The sequence below is a fragment of the Bombus huntii genome, unplaced genomic scaffold, assembly GCF_024542735.1.
Source record: "Bombus huntii isolate Logan2020A unplaced genomic scaffold, iyBomHunt1.1 ctg00000098.1, whole genome shotgun sequence".
NCBI lineage: Eukaryota > Metazoa > Arthropoda > Insecta > Hymenoptera > Apidae > Bombus > Bombus huntii.
The window spans coordinates 98469-107789 of record NW_026099353.1 but is presented as its reverse complement, the minus strand read 5'-3'; positions in this window follow the sequence as shown (position 1 = coordinate 107789).

The following is a 9321-nucleotide window of genomic DNA, read 5'->3' as shown; positions in this document are numbered from 1 at the left end:
TGTTGATAGTATGGTAAGAAAATGTGAAGTTCGAACGCTTGTAACGATTGCCTGAGTTGCGTCATCCTTGGTTTTAGGAAAAGATAGGGAAGTCACTGAAGGGTGTCGCGGCTTCGATGTCTTTCGTAGCTGCGACGCGGAGGCCTCTCGGTTGTTCTTTGAACAATCGTCAACGTGGACGAACGTCAAAGCGAAACCACGCGAATTCGGCATTTCCGATAATACGGAACTCTGTAAACGCGACTGCGTTGAATTCGTTCGATTAATTCCTAGCAGTATCTATAAACAGTGAACTTAAGGCCCCATACACAACTGCATACGCTAGGTTGTAAGAAATAATAGCTATATAAGTATGTAGCGGCGCATGAGTTAGAGAACGATGCAAATCGAGAGCGACTCATATTATTGTTTTGCCTCGTGACACTTACACAGTCTTGACGTACATGTAACGTCAACAAATATCTCCAACAGACTCAGGAAACCTGAACAGCCTTGCACACGACACCGACTCCCAAAACAAAGGAATATGAATTCGGCACATAGGCATAAGATAAACGAACATCTAGAAGGGCTGTGTCTTGATCGAGTCTTTCAGTCTTTCGGTAACGGTCAAATCGCACACTTGTAATCCTATTATAAAATAAAGGTACCTCGAACTCTGGTTCAAGAACCCAACATTTTTTTATTATTATTTTCCCATTATTTTTACGTGACATTTTGGCGATCCTGCCAGGATCCATTCGCTTCAGTGTAAACGAAGTTACGATTTCGGTCTACGGACATTATTGAAGATCGAAGGATTCGAACTACTTGTGTTATGAACTTTGCTGTCAATAATTTACCACGGTGGACCAAATTAACGGGGCCACTGTCAGCATAGAACAAATCAACAGAACGAGTTTGACACTCAAACGCATTTGAACGCGCCACAGAGGAAAACACCGCAAGGGAACCTCATTCTACGAACTTACGTATCAAGGTGAGAAAAGTCGGAATTCTTTTAAACAATATAGAACGCGAAAAGTTAGTTTCTCTAGTAACTCTAGCGAAGAGACAATATGAACAAGAAAGACACAAAAGCCGAGACAAGTTTACCCTCTACAAGTGGAGTTCAAAATAAAACGGGAACACTCGATTCCTCTACCAGAGCAATTTTAGACTTAATACAGAGACAGAACGAAGAATTTCGACAACAATTTAACGAAATAAAGAATGCTTTAAAATTAGCGAACGAAGAAAATAGAAAACGCGCTAACGAAATGGAAATATTAAGTAGAAACCTCTCTCGTGTTAAACTACCACAAATAAACGTAAAATCAACTGAATTCGGTTCTATGATGACTGACGATGACGATAATATATCAGTATTAAAACACGATACTAATCCACCTCCACCTATGCCACAAAAGCCACCAACATATGTCCAACCATCCAATTCAACAGCTGGAAACTCTGGAAATCTAAAAGCTGTTTAGTATCTCCGATACTAAACGGAGAAAACGATATAAGTGTAGAAGATTTTATTCGTGAAATAAAAGAAATGAGAATGATGTGTAGCGAACAAACGTTATTATTAAAAATGATCAAAATAGAGAAAATTGTAGGAAAAGCCGCAATGACAATCCGCAATATCCATATTAACGAATTCGAAACTCTGTACGAAGGATTAAGACGTAACGTAGCTACTCAAGCATCAGTAAGAGAACACCAAGATCAGTTAAGAGTGATAAAGCAAGGAATAACCGAAAGCGTGCAAAATTATAACATTAGATTTCGACGTGTTTTCAACAAACTTCAATACAGCATTACCAATGAATATAAAGACGAACTAACTCGATGAGCGATGAACGATCGACTATACATGGTTTCTGTGATTGACTATGTAAGAGGCCTTCGTTCAGAAATAGGACACGTGCTATTGGCTAATCCCCCCCCCCAAACATCATCGATGCAGAAAAAAAGGCAATGGACGTGGAAAAATACTTTCGCGAAGACAACGCTCGCAGACGGATGACACGACAAACAACCACTCCACCATCTTATCGTAACCAGACGTCTCGTCCAGTAGGTAACCGCTTCACGATTACAAGTAACATGAATAACAAAACTCCACCCACACAAAACATTCTACCAAGAATGAATAATTTTACAAAGCTTGAAAATCGACCATTAAACGAAAGGCCACAAACGAAATGTTTCAAATGCGATCGATTGGGACACCTTGCCAATCAATGCCAAAATTTTCGAATACCGCCTCAAACAAAAGCCCCTCCAGGAATAAACCACATTCAAGAACAATCAGAATTAACAATGCTACCTCAGGAAGATTATCCACAATACGACTACAATTACCAGGACGACGAGGATTGCGATTTTTCGTTGACTCGGGAGCAGGAATCAACTTGCTTAAACGAGGATGCTACCCAGGAAGGACAATAATACCAGACACATAGAAATTCTCCATGGAACATTCCAAATACGAATCCAATTCCAAAATTAAACTAAATTTATTCAACAAAGAGATAGAATTTTCCTTAGTAGATGATAATTTCCCTATCATAGAAGACGGCATATTAGGCTTACCCGGTTTAAATCAATATCGATTCGAACTCTCCAATAAAACATTAAAATTAGATAATAATACTCTTCTGCTGCAGCAAGAACCACCCCTCGCATCGGGAGAAATCGTTCAAAAAATTGTATACTTCGACGGAAAGCCAACGCCAGTATGCTTTATCAATGGTGGTAAGTTTTCAGTCCAAATTTCTAACATTATTGAAAATATAAACACTGTAGATCAAATCTAAAAATTCAAATCTTTGATTCGACTATCGCACATAGAAAAACCTCTTAGAGAACCTATGTAGTATTTTCGTCTGTACCTACTTAAATTATATTTATCTTATTTTCCTTTAAGCATTCGTGAACGTAGTGGTAATGAACTTCAATGTGTTTAGAATTTTTTGTGAAATTTCCGTACTTTGCTATACTTATCACTCCAGAGTTATCGTCATAAATTTTTACAGGGTTATTGTCTAGATTTACATTGAAGACCTTCATAATTTCTCTAATAGACATTAATTCACTCACCGCTTCCGATAGAGCTACATACTCTGCATACGTCCAGGCTTTTGTCACACACCTTTGTTTTTTAGATTTCCAACCGATTACATTTCCATACAATTTAATTACATATCCAGAAGTAGATTTTCTATCTAAATGATCTCCTGCCCAATCAGCGTCCACATAACAATCTATCGTTTCACACTTTTCATTCCTTTTCTAATGTAACCTTAAATCTTTAATATTAAATATTTCAATATTTCGGTACAAATATTTCAATATTCGCAAAGCATATTTAAAATGTGTCTCGCTACAACAATCTTGAAATCTACTTAAGATAATTCACACTATAACTTATATTGGGTCTGGTATTTGTACTAATATACAGCAATGCGCCAATTAAATTCTTGTATCCAATGTCATTTCTATTTATCTCAGCGTTTTCAATTTTTAAATTTGTTTCCGTTGGTGTACAGTACAATTTGCTGTTTTGTAATTTATATTTGTTCGCTAATGATTCAATGTATTTCGTTTGGCTTAGTTTCATTTCATTTTTTATATAATCATACTCTATATTTATTCCAAAATATTCTTTTACTTCACTTAAATCTTTCATTTTAAATTTATCAGGTAATAGCTTCTTTACATTTTGTATCCTTTTTTTGTTTTTACTACAGATTAACAAATCGTCTACATATATTAGCAAATAAACAACATTTTCCCCCTCTCCATGAGTATATAGGCACAACTCTATGTTATTCTTCTTAAAATCCAATGTCGTCACATACCTATCAAAACACTCATACCAATCCCTCGGACTTTCTTTTAACCCATAAAGCGCTTTCGATAATTTACAAACTCTATTCGTTCCGTCCGCATATCCCTTTGGTTGATTTACATATACCTCCGAGGTTACTTCACCATTTAAAAAGGCAGTTTCTACATCCATTTGCTCAATTATTACTCCATTTTGACAACAATATGATAGCAATATCTTAAAGGTCTGATTACTCGCCACTGGAGAATATATGTCATCGGCTACGTTTCTTTGTTGAAATCCCCTTACCACTAATCTAGCCTTATACCTGTCCTCTGATTTTTTCGTGTAAACCCATTTTACATCTAATACTTCTTTGCCTTTTACCCTTTCTACCAATTTCCAAGTTTTATTCTTATAGAGACATTCTATTTCCTTATCCATAGCCTGTTTCCAAACTTCACTATTTTCACAACAAATCGCCTCCTCAAATGTGCAAAAGATATCTACTCTACAATAATTTGCGTGAATCTCACTACTGTTTTCCTTTTCTGGATACCTTACTGGAGTTTTCTTATTACGTGTAGATCTCCTAGGAATCTTTACGCTTTCAGAACTATTATCATTTTCATCTTCTCTACTTTCTAACTCTTCCTTATTCATGCTGTCCAATAAATAATTATCTTTACTATCATCGCTAACTGCATCGAATGAATTCTCCTCAAAACCGATACATTTTTTGTCTGTTTCTACGACCTCTACATGTCGCTACTGTTATTTTTACACCTAATAGGACTCTCTAACCTACTTCACTATATCCTAACAGAATTCCCATATCTGCCTTCTTATCCCATTTGGAAACTCTTTTTTGTTCTGGCCTTCTTACAAAAACTTTACTTCCATATAGATGTAGATTTTTAACACTTGGTTTTCTCCCGAAGAATATTTCAAAAGGTGTCTTTCTTTCTATAGTATTCGCTAATATTCGATTTTTCAAGTATGCCGCTGTACAAACTATTTCCGGCCAGTACCTTTTATGTACTTTCGCTTCCGCTAACAAGCAACGCGCCATGTCCATCACTGTTCTATTATACCTTTCCGCTGTCCCGTTTAATTCATGTACGTATGTTGGGCAATTATTTATTCTTATACCTTTATCCCTAGCAAATTTATAAATTCGATTATTTAAATATTCTTTACCATTATCGCATCTTAATATTTTTAACCTCTTGCCCGTTAAATTTTCGGCTTCATTTACGAACTGTACGAAAGAATCAAAGACCTCATCTTTTGATTTTATACAATAGATCCTAGCTATTTTACTATAATCATCGATAAATGAAATGAAATATTTTTCTCCATTGAATCCGGTAGTCTTAAAGGGACCACATACGTCCGTATGAATAATTTCCATTATTTCCCTAGCCTTAGTTCGATTATTTTTGAAAGGTAAGTTATGCATTTTGCTTTCTATACACACCCTACATTTCAAAAGTTCCTTTTCAAATTCATTCGGTATGCCAGTCACCAGCTGCTCTTTACCCAAAATCTCTAAATATTTAAAATTTACGTGTCCTAGCATCCTATGCCATCTTTCCTTTTTACTCATACCACTACGTTCGGCGCTGTTTACTAAGTGCTTCTTCCCTTTCAATATACTTTTTATTCTATATGTCCCATTCTCTTTGAACGCTACAGCTGTAAGTATATTATCCTCATCTATTACTTTCGCAATATTTCGTTTGGAAATAACCGTATTCTTATTGTCTGTTAGTTTACCTAAACTAATCAAATTTGCGGACATTTCTTTCGCGTAAAATACTTTCCTCATATTTATTTTATTTTGTTTTCCGAATGCTTCAAAATAACTTATAACATTCCCAACTTTTGTCGCTTTTATCGGTCTATTATCGCCTAAATATATATTTACCGGTTCTTTTAGGTCGATAGATTTATCGAAATAATTTATATTATTAATTATGTGATCGGTACAACCGCTATCTAATAGCCACACTATTTCGTTCTTACTTATTTCATTCGTCTCACTGCTGTTTGCTGCGTGCGCCGTTGCTGTCCATATGCCTGCTCTTGAGTTTCCATGCTCGCCCGTGCCGGTTCTTGATTGACGATGAAAGTTTCCACGTCCTCTGCTCGTATTGCCTTTGTTCTCTCTTCCTCTGTTTCGACCACGTGTTGGCCCATGCCAATAGCCGTTACTGCTTCCCGCTTGGACGCCATTTTGACACTCTCTCGCAAAGTGTCCTAATCTTCCACATCTGAAGCATCCTTCCTTTTTTGCAGAAAAGGCGTTGGTTTGCCTTTCTCCTCGATTGGATTTATTTTTCTTCTCTGCTATTTCTATTTTATTTTTCACATACGCTACCGTTTGATTCTCTTCTTTCAATGCGTCTATTATGTCCGCTATGTAGCTGTATTCTTCGGGTAACGTATTCAGCATGTAATTCAGCTTTTCCCTCTCACTTACTTGTGCGCCCGCACTTTTTAATTCATTTATTAATTTTTCGAAATCGTTAAAGAATGATGCTGAATCAGTGTAGTTCTCCAGTCTTATGTTTTCCAATCTCCTTCTGCATACGATCTGCAGTGCCGTCGACTCTTTCAAGTACATTTCATCGAACCTTTTTATTATATCATACGCCGTTTTTCCTTCCCTAACATACTCCAATTGTCTGTTCGATATTGCACTATAAATTATATTTATCGCCTTCAAATCCTTTTTGTCCCAGTCTTCATCGTCTCTTTCGTTCTTCATTCTAGTTGTAACAACCTCGCATTCCTTATATTTGAGAAACATCGTGATTCTTTGCTTCCACATTCCATAATCCTCACCATCGAATATAGGTATCATGATTTCCGATCTCTCCATTTTAATTGATTCTTCTTTTTTTTTCTTTTCTTACTCAAGCGTTCCTACGTGCTCGAAGTATATTTTTTTTCTCTGAAAGTTTTTTTTTCTTTACTGAAAACTCACTCGCAAGATCGTAACCACGCACTAAATATCTTGCAAAACTAGTAACCACGCTCTGCTACCATGTTAAGGAAATTCGAGGATTTGGGAATACAAATAATTGACTATATTTCCCACACAACAGTTATACATCTATATTACTCTCTGAAGAACGTCTTGCACGCACGCTGGTCGCCAACCGACTATCCTAGATTCTTCTAACATCTGGCAACAGTCTTTTGTCTCCACTAAGACCTTGACGCCCTCTAACCCTTACACACACACTCTCATGTACAGTGTAAATGTATCACTTCCCTAACAAATAAGTATGTTATTTCGTTACCACTTATCTCGTTCATCTCGCTGCTGTGTGCTGCGTGCGCTGTTGCCATCCATATGCCTGCTCCTGAGTTGCCATATTCGCTCGTGCCGGCTGCTGATTGACGATGGAAGTTTCCACGCCCCCTGTTCGTATTGCCTTTGTTTCCTCTTCCTCTGCTGCGACCACGTGTTGACCCACGCCGATAACTGTTACTGCTTCCCGCTTGGACGCCATTTTGACACTCTCATGCAAAATATCCCACTCTTCCACATTTGAAGCATCCTTCCTTTTTTGCAGCAAAGGCATTAGTTTTCATTTCTCCTCGATTAGACTTATCTTTCTTTTCCGCTATTTCTATTTTATTCTTCACGCACGCTACCGTTTGTTTCTCTTCTTTCACTGCATCTATTATATCCGCTATGTAGCTATACTCTTCGGGTAACGTATTGTTTTCGCACGTTCGCTGGGAGACGCGATCTCGAAGAAGCGCGCCAACGGGAGTCGTAAATTCCCGTTACGATTTGCTAATCGACGCCGCGAATCGCTCGATCCCTTATTTCGTTTAGGATAATAAGGGTAGTTAAATGAAGGATAACGCTGTTGCTAACAGGTTATTATATATTTTCACAAACCAACAACTTCGGTGTAACACAAAATGAATATTTGTTATGAGATGACTACGAATGAGTGCGACCTGAGTCTCTAGACGGATTATCGCGTATACTGATGGATTTGTCGACTCATTGTATTCGAATTGCTGACCGCTTGACGAGATGCTTGATTGAGACTGACTGATCTTCGGGTGTAAACCCGGTCGAAGGATGTTGACTGTTCGAAGGATGTAAAGTCAGTGATGTTCGGAGACGATGCTGTGGCGGAGGAAAGCTAAGGATGGGTGTGTCTAGCGCACGGGACCATCGGATTTGTTGGTGACGATTTTGACTAAGGGAGTGAGGGAAATAGTCTTCGTTGTTAATTGGTTAAACGAAGGGTCTTAACCGCCCTCGAGAGAAAGTGGTTCGTGGGAGGAAAGTTGCATCATACGTGAGAAAAACCAACTTTCCCTTGTCAAGCCGTAGTAGACAAAGGTCTTTAGAAATGCTTTGGAAACAGACGTTTGTTCAGTTTGAAGGACCTCGACTAGGAAATTCCTAAGATTTATGGAAGATACTTGAGACTATTGAGGGTACGCAGTGAGTATCCGAAGACATCTGGTTGCCATCTTGCCCGCGGTGTGTGGCCTGGGCTAGGTAGAGTTACGCGACGTAACACGTATTTATCATGTAATTCAGCTTTTCCCTTTCACTCACTTTTGCGCCTGCACCTTTTAATTCATTTATTAATTTTTCAAGATCGCTAAAAAACGATGCTGAATCACTGTATTTATCAAGACTTATCTTCTCCAATCTCCTTCTGCACACGATCTAGTGCCGTCGATTCTTTCAAGTACACTTCGTCGAACTTTTTCATTATTTCATACGCTGTTTTTTCTTCCCTAATATATTCTAATTGTCTATTTGAGAAGGCACTGTAAATTATATTTATCGCCTTCAGATCCTTTTTATCCCAGTCTGGATTGTCTGTTTCAGTCTTCACTCTAGTTATAACAATATCACATTCTTTATATCTCAGAAACATTGTTATTCTTTTCTTCCACATACCGTAACCCTCACCATCGAATATCGATAGCATAATTTCCGATCTCTCCATTTTAATTGATTTCCTATTCTTTACTCAAGCGTTCCTACGTGCTTGAAGTATTTTTTCTTTTATTTTATATTCTTTGAACGTTTCTTCCCTTACTAAACTCGCAAGACTAAAAACCACGCACTAAATAGCTTGCAAAACTAGTAACCACGCTCTGCTACCATGTTAAGGTATAGAGAGGATTCGAAAATACAAATAGTTTACTTTATTTCGCACACAACAGCTATACATATATATATTACACTCTGAAGACTTCGATAACCTTCTTGCACGCACGCTTGTTGTCAACCACCTCCTCTAGATTCTCCTAACAGCCTCCAATCGTCTTTTGTCTCTACTGAGACCTGGACGCCCTCTGACGCTTACACACACATTCACGTGTACAGTGTAAATGTATCATCTACGTAACAAGATCATCAACGTAAAATCCTACCGTCCTCCCGAACATCATAAAACCGAAATAAATAAACAGATGACTGAAATGTTAAACAAAGAGATTATAGA